The sequence below is a fragment of the Canis aureus genome, chromosome 19 (assembly GCF_053574225.1).
Source record: "Canis aureus isolate CA01 chromosome 19, VMU_Caureus_v.1.0, whole genome shotgun sequence".
In the NCBI taxonomy this organism is placed as follows: domain Eukaryota; kingdom Metazoa; phylum Chordata; class Mammalia; order Carnivora; family Canidae; genus Canis; species Canis aureus.
Window position 1 is genome coordinate 39,755,992 of NC_135629.1, and position 21,524 is coordinate 39,777,515.

Sequence of the window (21,524 nt, forward strand, 5' to 3'; positions counted from 1 at the left end):
GGTATTATGCTGAGTGAAGTAAGTCAGTCGGAGAAGGACAAACATTATATGTTCTCATTCATTTGGGGAATATAAATAATAGTGAAAGGGAATATAAGGGAAGGTAGAAGAAATGTGTGGGAAATATCAGAAAGGGAGACAGAACGTAAAGACTGCTAACTCTGGGAAACGAACTAGGGGTGGTAGAAGGGGAGGAGGGCAGGGGGTGGGAGTGAATGGGTGACGGGCACTGGGGGTTATTCTGTATGTTAGTAAATTGAACACCAATAAAAAATAAATTAAAAAAAAAAGAAAAAGAAAAAATGGAAAACCTGAACAGACCAATAACCAGCAAGGAAATTGAAGCAGTAATCAAAAACCTCCCAACAAACAAGAGTCCAGAGCCAGATGGTCTCCCACCAGAATTCTACCAAACACTTAAAGAAGAAATAATACCTATTCTACTGAAGCTGTTTCAAAAAATAGAAATGGATGGAAAACTTCCAAACTCGTTCTGAGGCCAGCATCATTACCTTGACCCCAAAACCAAAGACTTCATCACAAAGGAGAATCACAGACCAGTATCACTGATGAACATGGATGTCAAAATACTCATCAAGAGACTAGCCAGTAGGATCCAATAGTACATTAACAGGATTATTCACCATGACCAAGTGGGATTCATTCCTGGGCTGCAAGGGTGGATCAACATTTGCAAATCAATTGTGATAGATCACATTAAGAAAAGAAATGACAAGAACCACATGATCTTCTCAATTGATGTAGAAAAAGCATCTGACAAAATACAGCATCCTTTCTTGATTAAAAACTCTCCACAGTGTAGGGATAGAGGGAACATATCTCAATATCATAAAATCTATATATGAAAAGCCCACAGCCAATATTATTCTCAGTGGGGGAAAACAGATCTTTTTCCCTAAGATCAGAAATACAACATGGATATCTACTCTCACCACTGTTGTTCAACATGGTACTAGAAGTCCTAGCCTCAATAATCAGACAACAAAAAGAAAGAAAGGCATTCAAACTGGCAAAGTAGTAGTCAAACTCTCACTCTTTGCAGATGACATGATATTGTATGTGAAAAACCCTAAAGACTCCATCCAAAAATTGCCAGAACTCATATAGGAATTCAGCAATGTGGCAGGATACAAAATAAATGCACAGAAGTCAGTTGCATTTCTATATACTAACAATGAGATTGAAGAAAAAGAAATTAAGGAATTAATCCCATTTATAATTGCACCAAAAACCATACGATACCTAGAATAAACCAAAGCGGTACCTTTACCTCTGTACTCTAAAAACCATAGAACACTTTTGAAAAAAATTGAGAAAGATGCAAAGAAATGGAAAAACATTCCATCCTAATAGACTGGGAGAACAAATCCTGTTAAAATGTCTATGCTACCCAGAACAATCCACACATTCAATACAATCCCTATCAAAATACCACTGACATTGTTCACAGAGCTGGAACAAATAATCCTAAAATTTGTATGGAACCAAAATAGAAGAGGAATGTTGAAAAAGAAAACCAAAGCTGGGGTACCAGAATTCCAGACTTCAACCTCTATTACAAAACTGTGATCATCAAGACAGCATGTACTGGCACAAAAACAGACATACAGATAAATGAAACAAAATGGAGAACCCAGATATGGACCCTCAACTCTACGGTCAACTAATCTTTGACAAAGCAAGAAAGAACATCCAATGGAAAAGAGAGTTTCTTCAACAAATGGTGTTGGGAAAACTAGATAGCCACATGCAGAAAAATGAAACTGGACCATTTTCTTATACACAAAAATTCAAAACAGAGGAAAGACCTAAATGTAAGACAGGAATCCATCAAAATCCTAGAGGAGAACACAGGCAGCAACCCCTTTGACCTTGGCCATAGCCACTTCTTTTAGACACATTTCTAAAGGCAAGGGAAACAAAAACAAAAATGAACTACTGGGAAAATACATGTAGTATATTCTCCTATTCAATTCAAAGTTTGGCTGGATTTTGATAAAAATTCTAGGTTATAAATCATTTTCCATCAACATTTTGAAGACATCACTCCGCTGTCTCCCACAGTTAAAGTCCAGTCCTTTGTATACACCATGCTCTTTTCTATCTCTGAGTGATAGCTGAATCTTCTTGGTCTCAATACTCTGAAATTTCACAATGATATGGCTCTATTTTCATCCATTTGTGTTAGGTATTTGCTGGGTCCTTTCAATATGAAAAGCCATGTCCTCCCATTCCGGAAAATTTTCCTGAATTATTTCATAGCCAATTTCTTTCCCTCAGTTTCTTTCCTCTATGTTTTTCTGAATCTCCACCAACTGATGTCCTCTTAAAGCCGACTTTGCATTGTCCTATCTTCTCTAATCTTCTATGACTTGTATTTTTTTTATTTTCCAACCCTTCTACTGAGATTTTCCATTCCTGCTATCATGTTTTTTAATTTCCAAGAACTCCTCTCTGTTGTCTAATGTTCCTTTTTAATAGTATCCTGTTCTAGTTTCATGAATGCAATGTCTTCTTTTATCTCTGAGGAAATCATTCACAAGGCTTGTTTTCTAAGTTTTCTCCAACCTATGTAGTCTCCTTCCCATGAGTTTCTTTTTCTTTTCTTTCTTCTTTTTTTGGAGGAAAGGAGAAGAGCCATTGTTCATATTAAAGGCATCCTCAAATACCTGGTATCATTGGTTGTCTGCTCATATTTAAAAGAAAGGAAATCAAAAGTATATTATAAGCTCTAAATGCATGGGTGAATGAATCTTGCTGACCTTATGATTCACTGTTTAGAGATCTCACTACCATTTGTTGTGAAAACCCTGATATCAGAGTATCAACTGGGGTCTAGTCAGGAGACAAAAACCAATCTTTCAAACAAAAAAAATGTATTATTAAAAAACCATTAATAGGTAAAAGATGGTAAATGACTAAAATATAAACGAGAACTCTAAGATATAACCAAGGTAGCAACTATGAAAAGATATTGCCATCTTTACAGCTAAGAGAAAAGTAAACAAGAAACACAGCTTAGTAACTTACAGAACAGGTCTCAAAAAGCGAAGATACTGATCTTTGATGAAATGGTGGGCCACCGCAGAAACATGCTATTCTGCTACAGTGGTAATTGCTGGAGGCCACTCACCAAAACCAAGACTGCTACTTGCCATGAAGAATAGTGTAGAGACCAACTGCCTGAAGAGCAGTTAACTACAGGGATAAAATAAAAACAGGAAGAACCAAGTCCGTTCATCACCCAAGCAAGTAGTCTCCCTACAGTACCTCTTTATTGGCAAAATCTAACAAATATTCAGCTGGCAAAGAAGAAATGTGGTTTGCAGAGTCTCCAGCTTTAGCATCATAAAAAAAGGGCTAAGAAGGGCAGGTTCAGAATTCAGAGACAATAAGTCAATAACTGGCACAATCAATATTTCTAAGTCCCTCATCTTGCCCTACCTATTCAGACTGTCCCCAAAGAGTCTTCTAATCTTTTGTTTTGGAAGGTAAAGGTCTGACTTCCAGTATTTCCAGAGCCAGGTGGGAGATGAAGGCTAGAAGTTTCTGTATTCAGTATGCACATTGTCACAATCCCCAGTTTTCAATACAAAGCCTATCTCCTATGGAACTGTGAAGTCTCCCAACCCACATATGCTCTATTTATCCTCTAACAAAAATAAACCTCAAAACTTCTACCAGGATGGGGCACCTGGGTGGCTCACTTAATTAAGTGACTGACTTTGGTTTCAGCTCAGGTCATAATCTCAGGGTCATGAGATCAAGCCCCGTGTTGGGCTTTGTACTTAATACTGAGTCTGCTTTGGGCTCTCTCTCCCTCTCCCTTTGCGCCTCTCTCTCTCTCAAATAAATAAACAAACAAACAAACTACCTTGTACCAGGATAAGAGAGGAGCTGCCACCAAATGAAATGAAGGGAGAAGAAGAGCTATATAATTTCATGCTCATTTCCAAAATTCCTGTCTTTCAATTCCTGTCTTTTAAGGATCTGCAGTATAAAGAAGGTTGGTTCTCAGCTTTTTTCTACTACATGCCTGGGATTCAGTTACCTTTGGTGGGTAAAACCATAGTTTCCACTCTTCCAATGCCTTGCCAACTTTGCCTATTCTTGTGGGTGCACTGCAATTTTAAACCTCTATACTTTCATTCTGTAGTATTTCAGAAAAAAGTAAAATCAAATACGAATATTCAATACTCCATCATAACCCAAAAGTTCCCAAACATTCTTTCAATATGGTAGCAAATTTTCATCCTTTTGGGAGTTTGTAAAATTATTTTGAGGGGCATTCCAAATAATTTTTGAAAAAAAAAAGCTCAATATTACTAGAATTAATTATATAATCTACCATTGTGACTTCTCTAAACATAACATTCATCTAGATGTATATGCCGTAACATTTATTTTTACACTGTTTGTAAATTTATGGTCACATTTAATAATAAATGAAAGAATGATTAAAAAGAATTTTTAAAAGGCAGGCAATTTTTAAAAGAATTTTAAAAGTCTTTTAAAAAGACCTGGGGTGCCTGGGTGGTGCAATCAGTTAAGCATCCATCCAACTCTCTTGGTTTCAGCTCAGGTCATGACCTCATGGGCCTGAGATCAACCCCCACAGTGGGCTCCATGCTCAGTGTAGAGTCTGCTTGTGACTCCCTCTCTCCCTCTCCCTCAACTCTTCCACACCACACTCTCTAATAAGTAAAAATAAATATTTTAAAAAAAATGAATACCTGACAGAGGTCACCTGGGTGGCTCAGTTGAATATCTACCTTCTACTTAGGTGGTGACCCTGGGGTCCTGGGATTGAGCCCCATGTCAGCAGGGAGCCTGCCTCTCCCTCTCCCTCTGCCCTTCCCCCGCTGCTCATGCTCACATACTCTCTCTCTCTCTCTCTCTCAGATAAATAAATAAAACCTTTAAAAAAAAAAGACCTGGCACAAAAAGGGATAAAGATGGTATACAAAGACGCATGATCTGTTCTCAGTCCTAGTAGCAGCACCCAAAGTGTAATAGAAAAATTGAGAGGAATACCATCCAGCATATCTGAACATACCTGTGCTTTTCCTGCGAGAAGCCCAAACTTCACCTATCAGCCTAAAATGTCTATGGAAAAAATAGCTATTTTGAATATCTTACAGAGCGGAACGTAAGGCATCACAAAGTCATGCTGTTATAAATCATCCACAACAGAACTAGAAGTAGAACCCTGGTCTCCCAAGATCCATTCCATTTATCCTATTCACAAAACCAATGGTGTATCCTGATGAAGGTATACTAGGAAACAGCAGTGAATAGGTAGGAAATGAGAGTACAAAGAGAAGAGAGAACAGCTTAAGATGCCTGGGCCACTCATCAAAGGTCTCATGAGACTTAGATTATCAGCATCATTCTGAACCCCTGACAAATCTGATTTCAAGTATAAATACAAAACTACAAAAAAAATTTACAATCCTCCTCTGCACCACAAACCCAAAGGAGGCAAACACATCTCTATTTAAACTTCAAATCCTGAGGCTTCTTTTTTATAACCCAAAATATATTAGTAACTTAACAAACTCTCATACAATACTCCACAAATGAAAACCTTCCTAACTTCTATTGTTCAAATGTCCAAAAACAGAAAGCCTCATAAACACACCTGTTAAGTGTTTATTTGTTCACTTATGAAAGTAACCTATTTCAAATAGTAACCTTTACTATTTGAAAGTAAAGAAACAGCAAGCCCTACACAACTCAATAGACTTTAGAAGTGAATCTCAAGAAATAGTTTTTCCAAAACTAGAGTCTCAATGAGTTCCAAATAGCTTACTCAGAGCAGACAAGCAGAATCCTTTCTGCCACATACTACCTATCTTCTCTTCACTCTCATAAGGTTCAGTTTCCTCAAATAAATATGGAGGCAGTAATGTTTCACAGGTCACATTAAGTATTAGCTGAAATAATGAATGTATAATATCTACCACTATTGCCCAGAACATGGTAGAGAGCAAATGATTATTATGAAACTCTTAATTACTTTTAAACATTAACTTAAGTTGCAAACATAATTAAAAATCTTCCAAAGGCATTTAAAAGTAATAGTTAAGAGTTCAGAGTTATATTATATAAACGTACACTAAGTACCGTGATTTGAAATTCTGTGACAAATACATAAATCATACATAAATCATTTCTTAAAGTGAACAGAAATAGTCTTTATAGTCACAAGGAGACTTATCAGAAAGATGCAAATTTTCTTATCCATAAAATTTCTTTAAAACTTAAAGTTTTTATTTTTTTCAAGTTTTTATTTAAATTCTAGTTAACAGGTTCAGTTGGATCCTGGCGGCAGCTGCAGCGGCTCTCATCTCTTCTGACCCGTTTTGCTATCTCCCTTTCGCTTCCGGAAACATGGCCTCTGGCGTGGCGGTTTCTGATGCTGTCAGAAGTGTTCAATGACATGAAGGTGCGTAAGTCTTCAACACCAGAGGAGGTGAAGAAGCGCAAGAAGGCAGTTCTTTTCTGCCTGAGCGAGGACAAGAAGAACATCATCCTCGAGGAGGGCAAGGAGATCCTGGTAGGTGACGTGGGCCAGACTGTAGACGACCCCTACACCACCTTTGTCAAGATGCTACCAGACAAGGACTGCCACTATGCCCTCTATGATGCAACCTATGAGAGCAAGAAGGAGGACCTGGTGTTTATCTTCTGGGCACCTGAGTCTGCACCCCTTAAGAGCAAAATGATTTATGTCAGCTCCAAGGATGCCATCAAGAAAAAGCTGACCGGGATCAAGCATGAGTTACAAGCAAACTGCTACAAGGAGGTCAAGGACCGCTGCACCCTGGCAGAGAAACTGGGGGGGGCAGTGCCATCATCTCTCTGGAGGGCAAGCCTTTGTGAGCCCCCTCCAGCCCCCTGCCTGGAGCATCTGGCAGCCCCAGACCTGCCCATGGGGGTTGCAGGCTGCCCCCTTCCTGCCAGACCAGAGGGGCTGGGGGGATCCCAGCAGGGGGAGGGCAATCTCTTCACCCCAGTTGCCAAACAGCCCCCTCACCCTCTGGACCTTCCTCCTCCCTCTATCCCTGACGGTTCTGGCTTTCCCAAACAATTTTTGATCTTCTGATTCCTTTTGGGTTGAAGCAGACCAAGTTCCCCCCAGGCACCCCAGTTTGGGGGGGGGGGCTGTATTATTTTTTAACGACGCCCCAGCTCCTCACCTGTTTCTCCCTTTTCCCATGCTGCCAACTTTTTTTTTTTAATTTTTATTTATTTATGATAGTCACAGAGAGAGAGAGAGAGAGAGAGAGGCAGAGACATAGAGGGAGAAGCAAGCTCCATGCACCAGGAGCCCGATGTGGGATTCGATCCCGGGTCTCCAGGATCGCGCCCTGGGCCAAAGGCAGGCGCTAAACCGCTGCGCCACCCAGGGATCCCGCTGCCAACTTCTAACCGCAATAGTGACTCTGTGCTTGTCTGTTTAGTTCTGTTTATAAATGGAATGTTGTGGAGATGACCCTTCCTTGCGCCACCTGGTTCCCCTCCCCTTTTCCCCTGTCTTGGCACTCATGGAAACAGGACCAGTAAGGGACCTTCAATTAAAAAAAACCAACAACACACACAAAATAAATAAATAAATAAATAAATAAATAAATAAATAAATAAATAAAATAAATTCTAGTTAACATATAATGTAATTTTGGTTTCGAAGTAGAATTTAGTGATTTAATATTTACATATAATATCCAGAGCTCATCACAAGTGCCCTCTTTAATACCCATCACCATTTACCCCATTCCCCTGCCCACCTCCCCTCCAGCAACCCTCAGTTTGTTCTCTATAGTTAAGAATCTCTTATGATTTGCCTCCTTCTTTTTTTTCCTTCTTTCCCCTTTGTTCTTTGTTTTGTTTCTTAAATTCCACATTTGAGTGAACCTTTCTCTGACTTATTTCTCTTAGCATTATATTCTCTAACTCCATCCGCATCATTACAAATGGCAAGATTTCATTCTTTTTGATGGCTGAGTAATATTTGATTTTATACAGATATCACATCTTTATTCATCAGTTGATGGACATTTGGGCTCTTCCCATATTTTGGCTATTGTTGATAATGTTGCTATAAACATTGGGGTGGGAGGGGGAGGAGCAAGATGGCGGAAGAGTAGGGTCTCCAAATCACCTGTCTCCACCAAACTACCTAGAAAACCTTCAAATTATCCTGAAAAATCTATGAAATCGGCCTGAGATTTAAAGAGAGACCAGCTGGAATGCTACAGTGAGAAGAGTTCGCGCATCTATCAAGGTAGGAAGACTGGGGAAAAAGAAATAAAGGAACAAAGGCCTCCAAGGGGGAGGGGCCCCGCGAGGAGCCGGGCTGAGGCCGGGGCGAGTGTCCCCAGGACAGGAGAGCCCCGTCCCGGAGACGCAGGAGCTGCACCGACCTTCCCGGGGGAAAGGGGCTCGCGGGGAGTTGGAGCAGGACCCAGGAGGGAGGGGGTGCCCTCGGGCTCCCCGGGACAGTAACAGCAACTCCGCGCCCAGGAGAGTGCGCCGAGCTCCCTAAGGGCTGCAGCGCGCACGGCGGGACCCGGAGCAGCTCGGAGGGGCTCGGGCAGAGGAAGAGGCTCCGTGCAGAGGGGGCTGCGCGGCCCCGGGAGCAGCTCGGAGGGGCTCGGGCAGAGGAAGAGGCTCCGTGCGGAGGGGGCTGCGCGGTTCCAGGAGCAGCTCGGAGGGGCTCCGGCGGCGGCTCCGCGGAGGGGGCTGCGCGGCCCGGGAGCGCGAATCCACCAGCGCAGGCCCCGGAGCACAGGGCGCCGGGACACAGCCCAGGATCCGGCCTCCCCCGGGACAGGCAGAGGCCGGGAGGGCCCAGGACAGCGAGGACGCTCCTGCCCCAGCTGAGCAGATCAGCGGCCCCGCCCCGGAGCCTCCAGGCCCTGCAGACGGAGTTCCTGCCGGAGCTGAATCCAGGGCTCCAGAGCTGCCCCGCCACTGGGGCTGTTCCTCCTGCGGCCTCACGGGGTAAACAACCCCCACCGAGCCCTGCACCAGGCAGGGGCACAGCAGCTCCCCCAACTGCTAACACCAGAAAATCAGCACAACAGGCCCCTCCCCCAGAACACCAGCTAGACGGACAACTTCCAGGAGAAGCCAAGGGACTTAAAGAACACAGAATCAGAAGATACTCCCCGGTGGTTCTTCTTTTTGTTTTTGTTTTTGTTTTTGTTTTATTTTGCTTTTTGATTTGTTTCCTTCCCCCACCCCCTTTTTTTCTCCTTTCTTTTTCTTTCTCTTTTTCTTCCCTTTTTTTTTTTCGTTTTTTTTTTTCTTTTTCTTCCCTTTTTTTTTCTTTCTCTTTTCTTTCCTTCTTTCTCTCCTCTCTTTTTCTCTTTTTCCCAATACAACTTGCTTTTGGCCACTCTGCACTGAGCAAAATGACTAGAAGGAAAACCTCACCTCAAAAGAAAGAATCAGAAACAGTCCTCTCTCCCACAGAGTTACAAAATCTGGATTACAATTCAATGTCAGAAAGCCAATTCAGAAGCACTATTATACAGCCACTGGTGGCTCTAGAAAAAAGTATAAAGGACTCAAGAGACTTCATGACTGCAGAATTTAGAGCTAATCAGGCAGAAATTAAAAATCAATTGAATGAGATGCAATCCAAACTAGAAGTCCTAACGACGAGGGTTAACGAGGTGGAAGAACGAGTGAGTGACCTAGAAGACAAGTTGATAGCAAAGAGGGAAACTGAGGAAAAAAGAGACAAACAATTAAAAGACCATGAAGATAGATTAAGAGAAATAAACGACAGCCTGAGGAAGAAAAACCTACGTTTAATTGGGGTTCCCGAGGGCGCCGAAAGGGACAGAGGGCCAGAATATGTACTTGAACAAATTCTAGCTGAAAACTTTCCTAATCTGGGAAGGGAAACAGGCATTCAGATCCAGGAAATAGAGAGATCCCCCCCTAAAATCAATAAAAACCGTTCAACACCTCGACATTTAATTGTGAAGCTTGCAAATTCCAAAGATAAAGAGAAGATCCTTAAAGCAGCAAGAGACAAGAAATCCCTGACTTTTATGGGGAGGAGTATTAGGGTAACAGCAGACCTCTCCACAGAGACCTGGCAGGCCAGAAAGGGCTGGCAGGATATATTCAGGGTCCTAAATGAGAAGAACATGCAACCAAGAATACTTTATCCAGCAAGGCTCTCATTCAAAATGGAAGGAGAGATAAAGAGCTTCCAAGACAGGCAGCAACTAAAAGAATATGTGACCTCCAAACCAGCTCTGCAAGAAATTTTAAGGGGGACTCTTAAAATTCCCCTTTAAGAAGAAGTTCAGTGGAACATTCCACAAAAACAAGGACTGAATAGATATCATGATGACACTAAACTCATATCTCTCAATAGTAACTCTGAATGTGAACGGGCTTAATGACCCCATCAAAAGGCGCAGGGTTTCAGACTGGATAAAAAAGCAGGACCCATCTATTTGCTGTCTACAAGAGACTCATTTTAGACAGAAGGACACCTACAGCCTGAAAATAAAAGGTTGGAGAACCATTTACCATTCGAATGGTCCTCAAAAGAAAGCAGGGGTAGCCATCCTTATATCAGATAAACTAAAATTTACCCCAAAGACTGTAGTGAGAGATGAAGAGGGACACTATATCATACTTAAAGGATCTATTCAACAAGAGGACTTAACAATCCTCAATATATATGCTCCGAATGTGGGAGCTGCCAAATATATAAATCAATTATTAACCAAAGTGAAGAAATACTTAGATAATAATACACTTATACTTGGTGACTTCAATCTAGCTCTTTCTATACTCGATAGGTCTTCTAAGCAAAACATCTCCAAAGAAACGAGAGCTTTAAATGATACACTGGACCAGATGGATTTCACAGATATCTACAGAACTTTACATCCAAACTCAACTGAATACACATTCTTCTCAAGCGCACATGGAACTTTCTCCAGAATAGACCACATATTGGGTCACAAATCGGGTCTGAACCGATACCAAAAGATTGGGATTGTCCCCTGCATATTCTCGGACCATAATGCCTTGAAATTAGAACTAAATCACAACAAGAAGTTTGGAAGGACCTCAAACACGTGGAGGTTAAGGACCATCCTGCTAAAAGATAAAAGGGTCAACCAGGAAATTAAGGAAGAATTAAAAAGATTCATGGAAACTAATGAGAATGAAGATACAACCGTTCAAAATCTTTGGGATGCAGCAAAAGCAGTCCTAAGGGGGAAATACATCGCAATACAAGCATCCATTCAAAAACTGGAAAGAACTCAAATACAAAAGCTAACCTTACACATAAATGAGCTAGAGAAAAAACAGCAAATAGATCCTACACCCAAGAGAAGAAGGGAGTTAATAAAGATTCGAGCAGAACTCAACGAAATCGAGACCAGAAGAACTGTGGAACAGATCAACAGAACCAGGAGTTGGTTCTTTGAAAGAATCAATAAGATAGATAAACCATTAGCCAGCCTTATTAAAAAGAAGAGAGAGAAGACTCAAATTAATAAAATCATGAATGAGAAAGGAGAGATCACTACCAACACCAAGGAAATACAAACGATTTTAAAAACATATTATGAACAGCTATACGCCAATAAATTAGGCAATCTAGAAGAAATGGACGCATTCCTGGAAAGCCACAAACTACCAAAACTGGAACAGGAAGAAATAGAAAACCTGAACAGGCCAATAACCAGGGAGGAAATTGAAGCAGTCATCAAAAACCTCCCAAGACACAAGAGTCCAGGGCCAGATGGCTTCCCAGGGGAATTTTATCAAACGTTTAAAGAAGAAATCATACCTATTCTCCTAAAGCTGTTTGGAAAGATAGAAAGAGATGGAGTACTTCCAAATTCGTTCTATGAAACCAGCATCACCTTAATTCCAAAGCCAGACAAAGACCCCGCCAAAAAGGAGAATTACAGACCAATATCCCTGATGAACATGGATGCAAAAATTCTCAACAAGATACTGGCCAATAGGATCCAACAGTACATTAAGAAAATTATTCACCATGACCAAGTAGGATTTATCCCTGGGACACAAGGCTGGTTCAACACCCGTAAAACAATCAATGTGATTCATCATATCAGCAAGAGAAAAACCAAGAACCATATGATCCTCTCATTGGATGCAGAGAAAGCATTTGACAAAATACAGCATCCATTCCTGATCAAAACTCTTCAGAGTGTAGGGATAGAGGGAACATTCCTCGACATCTTAAAAGCCATCTATGAAAAGCCCACAGCAAATATCATTCTCAATGGGGAAGCACTGGGAGCCTTTCCCCTAAGATCAGGAACAAGACAGGGATGTCCACTCTCACCACTGCTATTCAACATAATACTGGAAGTCCTAGCCTCAGCAATCAGACAACAAAAAGACATTAAAGGCATTCAAATTGGCAAAGAAGAAGTCAAACTCTCCCTCTTCGCCGATGACATGATACTCTACATAGAAAACCCAAAAGTCTCCACCCCAAGATTGCTAGAACTCATACAGCAATTCGGTAGCGTGGCAGGATACAAAATCAATGCCCAGAAGTCAGTGGCATTTCTATACACTAACAATGAGACTGAAGAAAGAGAAATTAAGGAGTCAATCCCATTTACAATTGCACCCAAAAGCATAAGATACCTAGGAATAAACCTAACCAAAGATGTAAAGGATCTATACCCTCAAAACTATAGAACACTTCTGAAAGAAATTGAGGAAGACACAAAGAGATGGAAAAATATTCCATGCTCATGGATTGGCAGAATTAATATTGTGAAAATGTCAATGTTACCCAGGGCAATATACACGTTTAATGCAATCCCTATCAAAATACCATGGACTTTCTTCAGAGAGTTAGAACAAATTATTTTAAGATTTGTGTGGAATCAGAAAAGACCCCGAATAGCCAGGGGAATTTTAAAAAAGAAAACCATATCTGGGGGCATCACAATGCCAGATTTCAGGTTGTACTACAAAGCTGTGGTCATCAAGACAGTGTGGTACTGGCACAAAAACAGACACATAGATCAGTGGAACAGAATAGAGAATCCAGAAGTGGACCCTGAACTTTATGGGCAACTAATATTCGATAAAGGAGGAAAGACTATCCATTGGAAGAAAGACAGTCTCTTCAATAAATGGTGCTGGGAAAATTGGACATCCACATGCAGAAGAATGAAACTAGACCACTCTCTTTCACCATACACAAAGATAAACTCAAAATGGATGAAAGATCTAAATGTGAGACAAGATTCCATCAAAATCCTAGAGAAGAACACAGGCAACACCCTTTTTGAACTCGGCCACAGTAACTTCTTGCAAGATACATCCACGAAGGCAAAAGAAACAAAAGCAAAAATGAACTATTGGGACTTCTTCAAGATAAGAAGCTTTTGCACAGCAAAGGATACAGTCAACAAAACTCAAAGACAACCTACAGAATGGGAGAAGATATTTGCAAATGACATATCAGATAAAGGGCTAGTTTCCAAGATCTATAAAGAACTTATTAAACTCAACACCAAAGAAACAAACAATCCAATCATGAAATGGGCAAAAGACATGGACAGAAATCTCACAGAGGAAGACATAGACATGGCTAACATGCATATGAGAAAATGCTCTGCATCACTTGCCATCAGGGAAATACAAATCAAAACTACAATGAGATACCACCTCACACCAGTGAGAATGGGGAAAATTAACAAGGCAGGAAACAACAAATGTTGGAGAGGATGCGGAGAAAAGGGAACCCTCTTACACTGTTGGAGGGAATGTGAACTGGTGCAGCCACTCTGGAAAACTGTGTGGAGGTTCCTCAAAGAGTTAAAAATAGACCTGCCCTACGACCCAGCAATTGCACTGTTGGGGATTTACCCCAAAGATACAAATGCAATGAAACGCCGGGACACCTGCACCCCGATGTTTCTAGCAGCAATGGCCACGATAGCCAAACTGTGGAAGGAGCCTCGGTGTCCAACGAAAGAGGAATGGATAAAGAAGATGTGGTTTATGTATACAATGGAATATTACTCAGCTATTAGAAATGACAAATACCCACCATTTGCTTCAACGTGGATGGACCTGGAGGGTATTATGCTGAGTGAAGTAAGTCAGTCGGAGAAGGACAAACATTATATGTTCTCATTCATTTGGGGAATATAAATAATAGTGAAAGGGAAAATAAGGGAACGGGGAAGAAATGCGTGGGAAATATCAGAAAGGGAGACAGAACGTAAAGACTGCTAACTCTGGGAAACGAACTAGGGGTGGTAGAAGGGGAGGAGGGTGGGGGGTGGGAGAGAATGGGTGACGGCCACTGGGTGTTATTCTGTATGTTAGTAAATTGAACACCAATAAAAAATAAAAATAAATAAAAATAAAAAAAAATAAACATTGGGGTGCATGTGCCCCTTCAAATAAGTGTATTTGTATCCTTTGGGTAAATACCTAGTAGTGCAATTGCTGGGTCATAGGTAGTTCTGTTTTTGTTTTGTTTTGTTTTTAAAAGATAAACATTTTATTTCAATAGCTTCACCAAAAATGTTATTCCTCCTTTTTGTTTTTGTCTTTTTTTTTTCAAAGATTGTATTTATTTATTCATGAGAGACACACAGAGAGAGGCAGAGACATAGGCAGACGGAGAAGCAGGGAGCCTGATGTGGGACTCGATCCCAGGATCCCAGGATCATGACCTGAGCCGAAGGCAGATGCTCAACTGCTGAGCTCCCCAGGTGTCCGGTAGTTCTGTTTTTAACTTTTTGAGGAACCTCCATATTTTCCAAAATGGCTACACCAGTTGGCATTCCCACCAACAATTTAAGAGGATTTACATTTCTCCACATCCTCACCAACATCTTTTATTTCCTGACTTGCTAATTTTAGCCATTCTGATGAGTGTGAGGTAGCATCTCAGTATAGTTTTGATTTGTATTTCCCTAATGATGAGTGATGCTGAACATCTTTTCATGTGTCTTTTAGTCTTCTGTATATCTTCTTTGGAAAAATGTCTATTTGTGTCCATTTCTTAACTGGATTATTTATTTTGGGGAGTGTTGAGTGTGTTATGTGGACAGCAACATGTAGAAGAATGAAACTGGACCACTTTCTTATACCATACACAAAATAAATTCAAAATGGATGAAAGACTTAAATGTGAGACAAGAAGCCATCAAAATCCTAGATGAGAACACAGGCAGCAACCTCTCTGACCTAGGCCTAGCAACTTCTTACTAGACACATCTCTGGAGGCAAGGGAAACAAAAGCAAAAATGAACTGTTAGAACTTCATCATTCTGCACAGTGTAGGAAACAATCAACAAAACTAAAAGGCAACCTACGGAATGGGCAAAGATATTTGCAAATGACATTATAGATAAAGGGTTAGTATTTAAAAGCTTAAGTTTTTAAATGCCATTAGAAAGTGGAAGCAAATACTAATCCAAAAAAGTACAATAGAAACTAATAAAGATGGTACCTAAACTTGGAGTCTCTTTATTTATTACATAATTTTTCAACAATACCTTCTTTCATTTCTATAGATATAGATATAGATATAGATATATAGATATATATAGATATATATATATCAAAGTTTACACTGGTTTGCAGATGCTGATACTGACTCTTAGTCTGAATATTATAGAAAGGCAAGATAAGAAAAGGAAAACGAGGGGCAGCCCAGGTGGCTCAGCAGTTTAGCGCCGCCTTCAGTCCAGGCATGATCCTGGAGACCCGGGATGGAGTTCCACGTTGGGCTCCCTGCACGGAGCCTGCTTCTCCCTCTGCCTATGTCTGTCTGTCTGTCTCTCTATCCCTCATGAATAAATAAAATCTTTAAAAAAAAAAAAAAAAGAAAAGGGGGATCCCTGGGTGGCACAGCAGTTTAGCGCCTGCCTTTGGCCCAGGGCACGATCCTGGAGACCCGGGATCGAATCCCACGTCAGGCTCCTGGTGTATGGAGCCTGCTTCTCCCTCTGCCTATGTCTCTGCCTCTCTCTCTCTCTGTGTGTGTGACTATCATAAATAAATAAAAAATAAAAAATAAAAAAAAGGAAATGGGTGATAAGTTTTAAAAAAAAAAGTAAAGGAAAACCAAATATTAAGCAAATGAAAAGTTGATACAAAATAGTCTTACTGGTTGGAATATGCATGAATCAAAAATTAGAAGAGGAAATCAGGAGATTTCTAGATGACTTATACTGGCTCACCTTGCCTATTCACTGATAGATTCACCTTGAGCAACATGAATACTGAATTAATTATTTCTTTTCTCCCTCTGCAAACAAAATAACTATTGTACATTTGGATTCATTCTAATCACAGAGAAACTAAAGAATTAATAAATATTTACATTACTTAGATCCCTTGGAATAAAAGATTATTTTTAAACTTTTTTTACAAGTTGCTTTTTCACACCACTTTAAAAAAGAAACCTGTTATTAAATATATATTATATATATATAATCGTATCTATAATATAATTTAAGAAAAAAATCAGATGTACACTCTCCAGCTTGGTAGTGGAAATTTTCTTACAGAAAAGCCAGCATCAACTTTAGGACTAAGGACAGCACAGGAATAGGCAGATAAGTCAAATCAGACTAAGACAATAAGAAAGGGGACAGAAGACAGAAATGTTCAAAGTAAAATGGAAGAAGGAATTGAGTGAGAAACCCATAGTAGGAATACCTACAAGACCCAAAGTCAAAGCACCCTATGGATCATGAATCTAGACAGTAAAACAAGGTATGAATAAGATGGCTTTGGAGAGCTATACGGGTAACAAATCAGCAAACAGACACAATGGGGATAAGTGACATGAGTCTTCCAGCACAAAGCATATGTCATAAGCAATAAATACTATCTCGGGAAGTATTCTCTAAGGAAGCCAGAGAATTTTACTACACACTGTCATTTATAAACATGAGCCCAGCAAGTGAATTTAAGTGGAATTCCTGGCTTGGAGGGAATGTAATAAAGACAGAGTACCTGCTTGAATTGGCTCTTGAAACAATTAGAATCTGGTATTATTTATGACAGGGAAAATGATGTTAACTAACCAACCAAAATCAAGTCTGAGGCCACCTGACTGCTCTCACAAAATAACTTCTAAATCAAAATTCTAAATTTAAATTCTAAGCCAAAACACAATGAGATATTACCTCTCATCTGTTAGGATCACTATCATCAAAAATACAAGAGATAACAAATGCTGACAAGGATGTAGAGAAAAGGAAACCCTGGTGCACTGTTAATGGAAATGTAAATTGGTACAGCTACTACAGAAAACAGTATGGAAGTTCCTCAAAAACTTAAAACTAGATTCTTTTTTCCATTGTTCATTGTAGCATTATTCACAACAGCTAAGACAAAGAAACCTAAGTGTCTATCAGTGGATGAATGGATAAAGAAAAGGTGATATGTGTGTGTGTGTGTGTGTGTGTGTGTGTATTTTATTTATTTATTTATTTAAATTATATACTTGTTAAATATATATGTCAAATATTAATTCTAGAAACCAAATAGTAATACAAGATACAGTGATAATATACTATATATATATCAGCCATGAATTAATCATAGTAATAAAAACAAATACTAGGGATCCCTGGGTGGCGCAGCGGTTTAGCGCCTGCCTTTGGCCCAGGGCGCAATCCTAGAGACCCAGGATCGAATCCCACATCGGGCTCCCGGTGCATGGAGCCTGCTTCTCCCTCTGCCTGTGTCTCTGCCTCTCTTGCTCTCTCTGTGTGACTATCATAAATAAATAAAAATTAAAAAAAAAAAAAACAAATACTAATTTAACTAACAGGATGATAAGTATATTGGAAGAATGTAAGAAGCATGTTTGTATATGTTTGGGATGGGAAAGGAGAACAGGGCTAAAATCTTATCTTCCACTGCAGAGTAAATACATAAGAATAAAATGGAAAAAATTAGGGGCGTCTGGGTGGCTCAGTCGGCTAAACATCTGCTTCTGGCTCAGGTCATGACCCCAGGACCCTGGGATTGAGCCATGCATGCATCAGACTTCCTGCTCTATGGGAAGTCTGCTTCTCCCTCTCTCTGACCCTCCCCACTGCTTGTGCTCTTGCTTTGTCTCTCTCAAATAAATAATCTTTTTTAAAAATTTGAAAAAATTAAGAAATAGAAATATAAACAAGTTATTTTTCATGTTGTTTTCTTTATTATTTTATTGCCTTTTTTTTTTTACATTTTTCCAGCTTTACTGAGCTGTAATTAACATATAACTGTGTAAGTTTAAGGTGTACAACATTACACCTTTGATACACTTTGATTTGATACACATATATACTGGAAAATTATTACCTCCATAGAGCAGCTAGCTAACCCTTCCATCAAGTTACATAATTAGCATTTCCTTTTGTAGCGATGTTTGAGATCTACTCTTAGCAACTTTAAAATATATATTACAGAATTATTAACTATAATCATCATGCTATATGTTAGATCCCAAAATTTATTTTCTTTGGTAGACATTTAGGATGTTATCAATTTTTTGCTCCTACACACAATGCTGTAGGTGTCTTCATATGCACATTTGCAGAAGTTTCTCCAGACTAATACATTCAAATATTTCCTACCATGGCCTAGATTTAGAAATAGATTTTGTATCATAATCCCATACACATGAAATTGAAGCAAATCTCACAAAGAAAAAAATCTATGATGCTACATGCAATTATGCCACCTACCAATTGACTACCCCTCAGGACCAATCTACCCTTGTCTATCCTGCTTTTTAATTCTGGAATAAGTTCTATGATGGTTAATCCTATGTGTTACTCTGGCTGCACTACCTGCGTGCCCAGACACTGTTAAATATTATTCTGGGTGTGTATATGAGAGTTTCTGGATCATATTGACATTTTTTATTGGAAAACTGAGTAATAAAACAGATTGTCTTCCCCAATATGAGTGAGGCTCATCTCATCCAATTTACTGAAGGCTTAAATACTACAAATAGGTGGAATAAGAGAGATTTCACTTTCTTTGCCCGTTTTCAAGCTAGGACACTGGCCTCCTCCTGCCTTCAGGTTTGTACTCCAACTGAAACTTACACCATCAGCTCTCCTGGTTCTCAGGCCTTCTGACTCTGACTAGAACATTGGTTCACTTAAGTCTGTAGCCTGCCAACTCTAGATCCTGGGACTTCTTAGCCTCTATAACCATACAAACCAATTCCTTGTAATAAATTTATACATATGCTTATATATCTCCTACTGGTTTTTCTGGCAATCCTAGACTAATATAGAGCCTATCAACATTTCTTCTTTGCAAACTCACCCACATTAGGCTTTGTCAATAGAGTACTCATGTGACACGGCAAGCCCATAGCAGAAAGGAGTTTCCCTTCTTGGTTCCAGTGCACTCTTTTATTGTCAGCACCCTAGCCAGATGACCGGCATGTTGGAGGCCCAGCAGTGCTTATCTCAGCCACCTCCACAGACAAGCTATGGCTCTTAGGCTCTGGCATCTGAGGAACTGCACTTATGGACCAGCTCTGGCTCACTCATACCATTCCATAAGTTTTACTGCTACCCAGCAGGTTGTTGCTATTGGCCAGCTCTAACCCATGCCCTCCGGCAAGTTTCTTGACCACTGACAGGCCACATGTTCCTATGGCAGCCATGGCCTTTCCAAAAGGATCTGAATCTTTGCCTTGAGACAGGAGAGTGTTCTTTTAAATTAATTCCTTGCTTACTGACTTTTCCTCAGTAGTCACTGACTTTGGCACCTGTTACTTCTATAAATTTTTAATGTTTTTTTACCCCTTTTAGTAATTACTTTTTACCAGTTAACATTTATATTAAATATTCCCTATTCAAATTATTACTGTAAATAGATCATAACTGATATAGCAAAATATTCCTGATATTTTTTATTAATGTTGATAGTGAGCACTAAATGAAATTTGTAATCCACTAATGATTTGATGAGGATAGCTTTAAAAACACTTCTTTAAGGTATACACTTAGCCATTTAAATGCTAAATCATAGGATATGCACATCTAACATCACAAGATATCCCCATTATCCTCCATATAAGAATTCCCACTGAAAAATATCTGGGTCAACATCTGGATAGATCAGACTAATTTTATTCTCAAACTAGTATGTATAGACTTGTTCATCACTCTGATTGTAGCTTGCTATTCTTTGTTGACAAGACTGAGCATTTCTATGGAGTCCATAGTCATATTTTTGTTCATTTTTCTATTCACTTGTTATTTATTAGCATTGGTTTACATGAGTTCTTTTATATTATCCTTGTCATTTATATCGCAAAAAATTCCAGTTTGTAACTTGGTTTTTCATTAATCCATTTCATTGATGCATAATTTACATACAATATCATGCACAGACTGTGAATGTACCATTCTATAAGCTTTAACAAGTGTAATACACACATAACCCAGATTTCATCAAGACACGGAACTCTTCAATCATCCTGAAAGTTCCTTCATGCCTCTTTCCAGTCAATACTCTCCTAGGCAACCACTATTCTATCATCACAGATTTATAGTATTGCTTGTTCTTGAATTTCATATAAGTTGAATCATAGAGAATGTAATTTTTCATATCTGGTTCATTTGTTCAATGTATTTTTAGATATAACCATGTTGTTGCATCTTTATACTTCTCATAAAATTTACCAAGTCCTTTTATTTTTTAAATTTTTTACTGGTATGTAACATTCATAAATGTGAAAATCATTAGTCTACAGCTAAGTAAACTTGCAAAGAATATACAACTGTATGTCCACCACTCAGATAAGTAAAATAATAGCAGCATCCCAAATGCCACTCCTGTCTCTTTCAGTCATTAACATGCACACACTCTTAAATTGAAAGTGATACAGAAAGGAAAATGGATTGCTACTACAAATAACAATATCACAAATATAACTGTAGCAAAAGAAGCCAGATATAAGGGTGGTTATTTCAATATTCCGACAAATATCACCAGCTATATTAGTTTTACCTGATTCAGTACTTTATGTGTACAGGACCATAACGGCACGAACACTTACATCTGACTTCAATCAAGAGTGTATCTGTGAAACTGTGGAAGGAGCCTTGGTGTCCATCGAAAGATGAATGGATAAAGAAGATGTGGTTTATGTATACAATGGAATATTACTCAGCCATTAGAAACGACAAATACCCACCATTTGCTTCAACGTGGATGGAACTGGAGGGTATTATGCTGAGTGAAGTCAATCGGAGGAGGACAAAAATTATATGGTCTCATTCATTTGGGGAATATAAAAAATAGTGAAAGGGAGTAAAGGGGAAAGGAGAAAAAGTAAGTGGGAAATATCAGAAAGGGAGACAGAACATGAAAGACTCCTAACTCTGGGAAACAAACTAGGGGTGGTGGAAGGGGAGGTGGGCGGGGTGTGGGGGTGACTAGGTGGTGGGCACTGAGGTGGGCACTTGACAAGA

At 39.5% G+C, this 21,524-nt stretch overlaps 1 protein-coding gene and 1 pseudogene across 13 annotated transcripts in view; one reads left to right on the plus strand and one right to left on the minus strand.

The window, feature by feature from the left end:
• The window catches only part of DOCK3 (dedicator of cytokinesis 3), a 514,642-nt gene that overhangs the window by 411,439 nt on the left and 81,679 nt on the right, over positions 1 to 21,524 (minus strand). The gene's annotated exons all lie outside the window — the stretch shown is intronic.
• On the plus strand, positions 6,327 to 7,059 carry LOC144291259 (cofilin-1 pseudogene; annotated as a pseudogene).